Source organism: Cricetulus griseus, unplaced genomic scaffold (genome assembly GCF_003668045.3).
Source record: "Cricetulus griseus strain 17A/GY unplaced genomic scaffold, alternate assembly CriGri-PICRH-1.0 unplaced_scaffold_1, whole genome shotgun sequence".
NCBI lineage: Eukaryota > Metazoa > Chordata > Mammalia > Rodentia > Cricetidae > Cricetulus > Cricetulus griseus.
In genome coordinates, this window is record NW_023276808.1 from 1,186,398 (window position 1) to 1,197,656 (window position 11,259).

General features: G+C 45.5%; 1 pseudogene; it reads right to left on the reverse strand.

The window, feature by feature from the left end:
• The window catches only part of LOC118239750, a 64,759-nt pseudogene that overhangs the window by 11,687 nt on the left and 41,813 nt on the right, over positions 1 to 11,259 (reverse strand).

The window sequence follows — 11,259 nt, forward strand, 5'->3', positions numbered from 1 at the left end:
TGCCTATGGTCCTAGTAGGGAATAAATGTGATTTGCCTTCTAGAACAGTAGACACAAATCAGGCTCAGGACTTAGCAGGAAGTTATGGGATTCCGTTTATTGAAACCTCAGCAAAGACAAGACAGAGAGTGGAGGATGCTTTTTATATATTGGTGAGAGAGATCCGACAGTACAGATTGAAAAGAATCAGCAAAGAAGAAAAGACTCCTGGCCGTGTGAAGATTAAAAAATGCATTGTAATGTAATCTGGGTGTTGATGATGCCTTCTATACATTGCTCCGAGAAATTCGAAATCATAAAGAAAAGATGAGCAGAGATGATAAAAAGAAGAAAAAGAATTCAAAGACAAAGTGTATAATTATGTAAATACAATTTGTACTCTTTTCTTAAGGCATACTCAAGTAAAAGTGGTAATTTTTGTACATTACACTAAATTAGTAGCATTTGTTTTAGCATTACCTAATTTTATTTTTTTTCTGTTCGTGCAGACTTTCAGCTTTTATCTTATATGCTTATTTTAAAATGACAGTGGAAACCTCTTTTCTCTAAGTGGCAATATTCCCTGGGTTTTGGACTTCAACTAGCAATGCCTGTGGAAGAGACTAAAGACCTGAGACTGTCTTCCCGGGGTTTGGTGCATGCAGTTGAGGCTATGCTAATTCTCTTACCAGCTGTGAGCATTGTGTGACCCGGAGTAGTGAAGTTTTTGATCCATCTCTGCTATGTTTCATCTAGACATTGATTGATTTAATTAGTAATTACAGCTGCATTGAGACCTAAGACTTTGGAATCACAGATTTTTGGGCTTCCTTTGATTCACTTTTAGCATGTCCTAGAGTTTATCATCCTTCATAAGTATAGTAAGACTGTTGAGTGTTGGGACCCATCCACCACAGGGTCTCTAAGAGTTGTTTTTCAGTAGAACCACAGGCACCTCCTGTTTTCCTAACCTTGCCCCACTAGGATCATGATGTGAACCCTTTGACCTGGGATTTTGGAAGTTTGTATACAAGGCTGCTTCACAATAAAAGTGAGGAACATTCTTTCAGAAACAGAACCAAGCATCTTGTGGTTCATCCAAATCTCCAGGTTTTTGCCTGATACTCGGACTTAGTGGTGGCCAAGAGCAGCCACAAATGGAGGTCCCACTGAAAATAGGAAAGAAAGGGGACCCTGAGAGATCACCCTCAGAATGCTGGCAAGCAAGTAAGGAGTTGTGAGGGTGGATTGCAAAAGGTACTAGAAAATAGGAACCTCAACTCCTAAGAGAGTTGGATTAGAATGGAGATCACAGTCAATCACACAGAGAAAGTTTAAAGAGACAAGGTACTGGTAAGATTTCATTTTAACACTGGATTAAGCAATAATGCTAAGAAAATTAGTAAAGAAATCCTGGAAAACTGCCTCCTCCATGAAATACCCACCAGCAGCCAGCTGACCCAGCAGCCCGATCCCTTGTCCACTGGAGCCCACTGTGGGCTCCTGTCAGACGAAACTGATGTGGTGTGCACAGGCTGGCTGGAGAAATCACTTCCTGAGAAAAAGTTGGGGCACTATGCTTGGAAGAATTTCTGGTTCATCCTGCGGAGCGGTAAGATGTGTGGTGACCCAGATGTTCTAGAATACTATAAGAATAAACACTGCAAGAAACCCCTGGGGATCATCAACCTAAACTTCTGTACGCAGTTGGATGTAGCCCTGACCTTCAACAAACAAGAGCTCCAAAAGAGGTTCATGTTTGACATCATTATCAATGAGCACACCTTTTACCTGGTGGCTGAGACAGATGCTGACAGGAATAGGTGGGTCCAGAGCATCTGTCAGATCTGCGGCTTCAGTCAAACTAAAGAGAGCACTGACACCCTGAGAAACCTTTCTTTAGTCAGTCATAATCTTTGCTCTTCTCCAGCTGAATTCAGCAGCTTCAGTCAGCCCCTGCTCCAAACAGGGTCTACAGCAGATAGTGAGGATGTGTACACGTTCAAGGCACCCAGAAACACCCTGTGTGGGGAATTTGGAAACCTCCACGTGGACTCAGCCATAGCACCCCCACCACACCCCAAGACACCTTGCGTGGCAGCCCTCAACAAAGACCTCCGGTCAGTGACTACAAGTATCCAACACGAGGTGAAGAAACAGCCTGCTTGTCTGCTACATCTCTAGAAAAGACTATCGTGGGTTGATCAGACAGTGCCAGCTCTGATTTCAATTATATGCCCGTAAACCCAGGTTCTGACATCCCCATAAGCACAATGCTCCATCACTTTGTCAGTCGAGGAAGTGAGATCCAGCCACCCCCGTTCAGTCTCCCGCTCAAGCCTGGCCGAAAAGCAAAGTCAGTGCCCCTTGACCTGAGTAACAACACTGTCATCAATGAGCTCCCTTTCAAGTCATTTGTCACCAAGTCTTGGTCCACGTTCAACCACACCTTTAACCCCAGCTCCTCCCAGTACTGCAGTTCCATCTCCAATACAGACTCTGGAGACAGTGAGGAGAACTATGTCCCTATGCAGAACCCAGTGTCTTCATCCACTGTACCCAGTGACACTAAGAACCCAGCTCCAAAAAAGAGTACTGGCAATGCCAATTACATAGCCCTGGAGTTCCCGACATTCTCCCCGAGACCTCAACACAAGCCATCCACATCATTGTCACACCAGATGAGAAAGGAGAATATGTTCAAATAGATAAAGAATAGACCCAATCCCTGCAAAAGACCATACAGGAATGGACAAAGATGCAGCAGTCTTCAAGAACCTCCAGAGATTCCATGCTATGTTAAGGATGCCCATCCCTGACATCTCCTCTCCTTTGTGACTTTTGTTCAAAAGATGTATGTATGCCCTGTATGTATGGTGTGGCCACACATGTGTGTATGAAATGTGTTCATAAATGTGTGACTGTTAACAAAAGAATGCCATTATGTTGTCTTTAAATAGTTAGGTTCTTGGGAAAGAGCAACAGTTGTTAAAGTACAGGTTACTTGGGGTGGAAGGAAAATGTCTGCTTTTGTTTCCATGGAAGGTGAAGGGCTGTGGATTCATTTCATACTGGTATGGTTTCATGGGGCAGGACCTCATGAATCAGTGGCCCAGATGATCTGAATATTTGTTTTCATTTAAATTTGGTCAGTTAGAAATGGCAGTGGTCACAGTCAATGACTTTTTAAAAGAAAAAGGAGGAATATGATATAGAAATGATACTTTGTATTGGAATGGATCTTCATTTGTTGATAATATTTATTGGAATGGATCTTTATTTGTTGACACTAGTTAGGTTTTCTAGATATATAGATATTCTTCATATCATTCAAAGAAATGGTTTAGGGTTTTTCTTGACAGTGATACACAACTGCTCCTGGAACACCAATTATAACTGAGAGGAAGAGGGGCATCCAAGAAACTCATTATAGAGTTTGACTTTGACATGGCAAGATCAGCCATTTGAGCATAAAGCTACTCTTGTCTAAACTGTTTCCAGTGCAGGACAGTTTAGAATTTCCAGCTTTGCTGAGAAGTCTGCCAGACACATTATGGCCTGTCTAGGAAGCAAGGTGTCTCTGTCTGTTCTAGAGTTTATATATTATCCTTCTATGATCTTTGATGGAGTTGAAGATAGATAGTTATAGTAACACACTAAGATAGAATGGTTAAAATCATATAGTTCTTACTTGATAACTGTTTTGTTATATATAAAGAAGGGGGAGATGTTGGAACCCAGACCCCATGGGGTCTCTTAAGATTTGTTTTCCAGCATAACCACAGGTACCTCCTGTTTTCCTGACTTCACCCCACTGGGATCAATATCCTGTTGTGAACCCTTTGACCTGGGGTTTTTGTAACTTTGTATATAAGGCTTCTCCACAATAAAGTTGGGAGACATTCTCTCAGAAAATGCCCAGGAGTCTTGTGGTTCATCCATATTTCCAGGCTTTTGCCCAATACTCTGACTTAGTGGCCAAGAGCAGCCACAAGGATACATCTGTAAATCTACAACCCAAAAGAAAAAGAGCGACACAAGCCGGTCCTGTGCCCCATTCTTCCCACTCAGCTCTATCAGTTGGCCTTGCCGATGACTTCTAAGTGGACACACAGACAAGTCCTGAGCTGGGACTTCATTGACTGCTGTTATTGGGCTCCAGGCTGCCACTGTTCATGGAGGTGACACTCAAGAGGGAGGCCTTTTCTCCCTTGGGAAACCCAGAGGGCACTTCCCACTTGAGGGCTATAGCTGACAAGATCCTCTGGCTAGGTCCACCTGCTTGGTTGAGGAGCCGCCAAATAAATAAATAAATAAATAAATGTGTATATATAAAAAAGAATGTGTCTATACATATATGTGATATATATATATATATATATATATATATATATATATATATATGGGCTGAGCCTATTGGCACAGTTATTCCACAAAAGCCCTCAGAAGGAGAGAAGCAGGGAGCCAGACACAGGAAATCAAGGCCTGTCTACTGTCCAAAACCAGGTTTAGTATCCACCTAAAGCTTCATGCTGAGACCTTTATTTTTATTGTATTTTGTTTATTGGATTTTCGAGACAGGGTTTCTCTGTGACTTTGTAGGCTGTCGTGTTACTAGCTCTTGTAGACCAGGCTGGTCTCAAACTCACAGAAATCCACCTGCCTCTGTGGTGTGCCACGGTGAGACTGGTCATGAGTGTCACCTGGCTTACCTTACACAGTGAGACCCCTTGTCAAAATGAAATTGAACATTATAGCTACTGCCTAGCATTCAGCCAGCGGTGGGGTTCCCGGATTCTCTCCCAGAAATGGTGGTGAAGATCTGTGCTGCTTAGACACGGTCTTAACAAAAATGTGTTTGGTTTTTCAAATGCTGGGGTCATGAGGGACAAGAGCTCAGCCAGGGACACTCAGCTTTGGAGGCACTGTCTATTATCAGGACCCAAGAGAGCTGTCCCAAATCAATTGCCTGGCTCAGGGAGGCCTTCCAGGAACACACAGGTGCTCGCCCCCTGCTGTCACTTCAGGACATTGCTGATAGTGCAGCCTCTGAGTCAGGAGACATCTTTGTACAGATCTCTGTGTTGGGGTACGCACAAGGGCCAGTGGTCATTCCTAAGGACCATTGTCAACAAAGGCCGGGGATGGAACCGGGATTCCTAGCTGCACTGCAGTGTTCTCTTAGCAAAGGCTGCAAGCTGCAGGGACCCTGGGACAATAGTGTTTAGACCTCCCGGAGTCTTTTCCCACACGAGGTGGTTTCTCCTTTGATCCCATTCTGCCCACGGTGGAACTGGACTGTGGGGTCCTGAGAACCTGTGCCGTGCTGCATGCTGCATCCTGACAGTACAGGGGCTCTGGGGTGTTTGTGTGAGGGAGCCATACCTCTTGTAAAAGGTCTAGGGTGCCTGTGCTCTGATTGAGAAGTAGCGTGGCTCAGGCTGTGACTTCAAGCTGAGAGGGGGATTTTGTTGGTTTTGGGAAACAACTCTGAGGCGTGGACTTCAGAATCTGAGGCAAAATGTCAGTCTTCAAGATCTCCGAAATCTTTTTCAGTTCCCATTTCTGGTTCTTTTTGTGTTTTGTTTTTCCAGACAGGGTTTTTCTGTAGCTTTGGAGCCTGTCCTGGAACTAGCTCTTGTAGACCAGACTGGTCTGGAACTCATCGAGGTCTGCCTGCCTCTGCCTCCCGAGTGCTGGGATTAAAGGCGTGCACCACCACAGCCTGGCCATTCTTTTTATTTTTAACACACATGAATTTCTTATGTTCACTCTGGCCCCAAAGCAGGTCTAAAGCCCCAGGTTGAGGTAGAAATTCATGATTCTCCCTCCTGGAGGCAAGAACAAATCTGTACAGCCCCAAAGGGGATCTCTACCTGTTCTGAGGTCTGGATGGATACCCAGGTCTCAGGCCAACATCCTTCCCTTCCCAGGAAGATGGTTTTCCAGTTCTGCCTGTCTGCCACTTTGCCACAGGCACCACTGTCCATCAACTGTATACAATCATGGTTTCTACTGCATGACAAAGAGGACAATGACCACTAGAATCTTCAGTGGATATCCTTTTCATGGAGCTCTGCTGGCCTGTAGTAACTCATAGTCATCCTCCAGCCTCTGCTTCTCAAGTAACTATCATGCATATAACTACACACACACACACACACACACATATACTACAAATTCTCACACACAAAATAAAAATTTTGAGTTTTAAGCTAATTTGATGGGACACTTTGCTTAGTTGGATTCAGCACAGAATAGAGAAGGCATAGTGGCCAAAGCCAGACTGGGAAAGTAGAGACCGGAGAAGGATTCAAGATTATCCTCAGCGACATAGAGAATCCAAGGCTAGCTTAGCCTAGAAAGACCCAGTCTCCAAATAAATAAAGGGAGAGAAAATATAAAAAGGAATCTAGTATTCTAGACACTAAAACCTGTATCCTTGATGCTGTTGTTATTCATTGAGATGGGGGCTCTCTGTGTAGTCCTGGCCCCAAACTCAAGAGATCCACCTGCCTCTATCTCTCAATGCTGGGATTAAAGGTGTTGCTACTACAAGGGCCAAATCAATGTCTTTGTCTGCTTCCCCAAATGGAAGATCTAGCTGCTTGCTGACAAGTTTTACTTCTTCCGTAAACAATAGATCTAAACTGCATTGAAATATGTCTTGAACCAGGGCAATGGTGGTGCACACCTTAAATCCCAGCACTCTGGAGGCAGAGACAGGCAGATTTCTGTGAGTTCCAACCAGGACAGGCTCCAAAACCACACAGAAACCCCATATTGGAAAACAAACAAACAAACAAACAAACAAACAAACACATAAGACTGAATCTCACTATGTACCCTGCTTAGTCTGGAATTTATTATTGTAGACCCCAGGGCCTTGAACCAACAGTGATCCTTCCCCCATCCCCAGACTCAGCCTCACCAATTGCTACAAAAAAGGAACCACCCTACCCAGACTGTAGCCATTTAAACATCAACAGACAAATTCACTTCCTCCTCTAGAAGTGGGGCCAAGGAAGACTGGGAAGGTCATTGTGCCCCAGGAAAGCTAACATGGAGGACAGAAGTGGGGATTGGGTATGGATGGCTCCAGGTGGGGGAGGAATACCAGAGCCTCCCCTGCAGGGGGCCAATGAGCCCTCAGACTCTCTCAACGTTTTCTACTCATCCTGACCTTGCTATTGCTGCTTGCATTCGAGTCTGGCTTTTCAGGAAAAAAAGCTATTTTTTTTCAGTTCTGATGTTTGCAGTCTAGGACCTTTGCTTTGAGAGGCAGGTGTGTAGCCCTGGCATGGATATGTTCCCTCAGTTTTTGGAGGAGACACATTTATTTTAGGCAACATGGTTCAGGTTGAGTAACTCAGATCTGCCTTCCTCCAGACCACCAAGGCCTGCTTTAGTAGTTTGGGTTTTCGCTACAGTTTGGAGCCTGTACTGGAAAGTGGTCGGTAAACCATGCTGGCCTCAAACTCACAGGTCTGCCCCTGCCGAACCTTCCCAGTGCTGAGATTAAAGGCGTTAGCCAGCACTAGGTTGCTTTTTTTTTAATTTAAAAACTGGAATTTTAAATCAGCATGGCCGCGCATTCTGCCTCCTGTTCCCTCATGCAGCTGGGATTTGTCCCACACCACAGAATCCAGCGGCCTGCAGGCAGATATAGATTAGTTTCAACAAGGTAGGAATTTAGGAGTGTGTGTGCATGGGGGGAGGCTATGAATGTTACAAAGTGTGAGGTGGTAGTCACTTGCTTGAAGGATTTCCAGAGGATCCCAGGCAATTGTACTTGTTGGAGAAGCTGAATTACCATTAGTTTCGGGACCTGATACTATGCCGTATCCCCGATTTCATACATCATTCAGGTTTTTGGCGCAGAGGATTCTGCGGCTTTCTGGACCATGTCAGCCTGTGGTACTCAAATAATGGCAGCACTTTTTGTTGTGGAACAAAGTGCCGCCAGGATTTGAGCATTACGGCTGACAAAGGGGTAATTTCCCCACTTCTTAATGATGACTCCTCCAGCATTCATCTAGTGTGAGGCACTCTTTGGACTTGAGCTACAATGGGTCCCTTGGTATCATGTGTCTGGGTTAACTGTGGTGTCCTGGGAGCTGGGACTCCACGGGCATGGAGGGGAGAATGTTGAGTGGGAAGGACTCAGGACATGGCTTGCACGGTAGCCGGGACCTGAAGCAGTATTGGAGAGTACCTGGGGGGTCGAGCAGCCCCCAGGCTAGAGGGGAAAACCCACATAGTGTTCATAATGGTGGTTGCCCTCTCTGAAGCAGAACTAGAAAATGCTTTCACTTTGTGCCTCGCTGTGTAGGGCAAGCAACCCAGTTGAGCAGAGTAGAAACGTTTGTGCACAGGCGCTGAGCTGAGGCTTTTGGGGTGTTGCTCCACCGTGTAAAGACAGGAAGCAGTTTGGGTGTGATGGGAATATTGTTCATGTATGTGGCCTGGTCCTTAACGGAGCCTGGTAGTGGTGAGAGGCAAGCTACAAGGCTCACTTTTTGAAACCGGACTTTTTTTTCTGAGCACTTTTTGATCTTTTACAAGCTTACCCTTGGATGTAACAAGACTAGTTTAGGGCACATGTCTCAGGGTTTTGGGATGAGAGGAATATTTCAACCCCTGTTTGAACTGATCCAATGTGAATTTTTTTCAGGTTTGTGTGTCTCTCTGGACCATGTCAACCTGTGGTACTCAAAATGTGGGGGNCAGTCAGATGGGTACTTGAGAGGAATGAAGGCATGTCAGGGTAATACAGGTGCTGCCATCTGGAGGCTCAGCACAGTGGCTGCCCTCAAAATGGACGCCCTCTCCAAGGCTCATCCATCAACTGCATCCATTCTTGTCTGTTTGGACAAGGGGCCTGGAAACCACATTGGAGCATGGAGTTTCCCTTATCTGGGGGCTGGAGGTGAATTCCTTTCCACTGGATATTTCACTGATGAAGGTAGTTGTGAGGATTCACATAAATGAGGTCCCTACCCTGGTAAAAACTCAGTTGTAACGCAGGGTGGGGGTGAGAATACCCAACTGGACAGGACCTGCCATATATTTTTCCCCACTTTAATTTTTCTTTTTTCTTTTTTTTTTTTTTTTTTTTTTTTTTTAGAGACTGGGTTTCTCTGTGGCTTTGGAGGCTGTACTGGAACTAGCTCTTGTAGACCAGGCTGGTCTCGAGCTCATAGAGATCCACCTGCCTCTGGGGAGTGCCACGGGGAGACTGGTCATGAGTGTCACCTGGCTTACCTTACACAGAGAGACCCCTTGTCAAAATGAAATTGAACATTATAGCTACTGTCACACTCTTGCCTAGCATTCAGGGAGCTGTGCTGTTTAGACACTGTCTTAACAAAACTGTGTTTGGTTTTTCAAATGCTGGAGTCATGAGGAACAAGAGCTCATCCAGGGACACTCAGCCTTGGAGGCACTGTCTATTGTCAGGACTCAAGAGTGCTGTCCCAAATCAATTGCCTGGCTCAAGGAAGCCTTCCAGGAACACGCAGGTGCGCGCCCCCTGCTGTCACTTCAGGACATTGCCGATAGTGCAGCCTCTGAGTCAGGAGACAGTTTTGGGACCTGGGTACAGATCTCCTTGATGGGATACACACAAGGGCCAGCGATCATTCCTAAGGACCATTGTCAACAAAGGCACGGGATGGAACCAGGATTCCTAGTCCGGCTGCAGTGTTCTCTTAGCAAAGGATGCAAGCTGCAGGGACCCTGGGACAATAGTGTTTAGACCTCCTGGAGTGTTCTCCCACACGAGGTGGTTTCTCCTTTGATCCCGTTCTGCCCACGGTGGAACTGGGCTGTGGGTTCTGAGAACCTGAGCCGTGCTGCATCCTGACAGTGCAGGGGCTCTGGGGTGTTTGTGGGGGGGACCCGTACTTCTTACAACCTATCTAGGCTGCCTGTGCTGTGCTTGAGAAGAAGCCTAGCTCAGGCTGTGATTTCAAGCTGAGAGGCAGATTTTGTTAGTTTTGGGAAACAACTCTGAGACTTGGACTTCACAATCTGAGGCAAAATGCCAGTCTTCAAGATATCTGAAAGGAGATTGGTAGTGGTGAGAGGAAAACTACAAGGGTCACTTTTTGAAACCGGACTTTTTTTCTGAGCACTTTTTGATCTTTTACAAGGTTACCCTTGGATGTAACAATACTAGTTTAGGGCACATGTCTCAGGATTTTGGGATGAGAGGAATGTTTCAACCCCTGTTTGAACTGCTCCAATGTGAATTTTTTTCAGGTTTCTAAGTTTCTCTGGACCATGTCAGCCTGTGGTACTCAAAATGTGGAGGCACTTTGTGTTCTGGAATAATGTGTCACCATGTTTTGAGGGTTACCGTTTGATAAAGAGCGATTTCCCCAGTTCTTAGTGGCTTATCCAGGACTTTTCAAGTGTGGGACAATTTTTTTGGGGGGGTTAAGTTTCTAAACAGGGTTTCTCTGTGGCTTTGTAAGCTGTCGTGGAACTAACTCGGATTAGCTCTTGTAGACCAGCTGGTCTGGAATTCAGAGATCCCCCTGCCTCTACCTCCGAGTGCTGGGATTAAAGACTAGCACCAACAATGCCTGGACTGTGGAGCATTCTTTGGACTTGAGCTACAATGTGTTCCTTGGTAGCATATGTCTGGGATAGCTGCAGTGTCCTGGGAGCTGGGACTCCAGGCATGGTGGGAGAATGTTGAGTGGGAAGGTTAGGGAAGAAAGGCCTCTCTTTCACAGTAGTCAGTAAGTTAAGTGTCCAGGGAGGGGAAATGTGAGTCCACAAGCACCCAGGCTGGAGGGGACAACCCACATAGTGGTCATCAAAGTGGTTGCCCTCTCAGAAGCAGAACAAGAATGTGCTTCCACTTTGTTCCTTACTGTGTGGGGCAAGCATCCCAGTTGAGCCCATTGGAAGCATTTGTGCACAGGCACTCAGCTCAGGCTTGAGTGTAAAGGAGAGCTGCCCTCCTAAAATCTATGTATTGTGGTAAAAATAATTTTCTTGAAATGCTGTGTTAATAAAGCATCGGATATACAAATATCCCATATTAATACATGGGCAAAATCCTTAAGTGGATGTGCAGGTCCTGTAGGACCCTCAACCTGTGATACTCAACCTGGGGGCTCTTTTGCTTTCTTGGAAGATAAGTGCTGCCAGGCTTTGAGTGTTACTGATTGAGAAAAGGATTTCACAAAGACTGACACTTAAAAGCCAGGTTCTGTTTTTAAAACCAGGCAGATGGGTACCTGAGAGGAATGAAGGCATGCCAGGGTA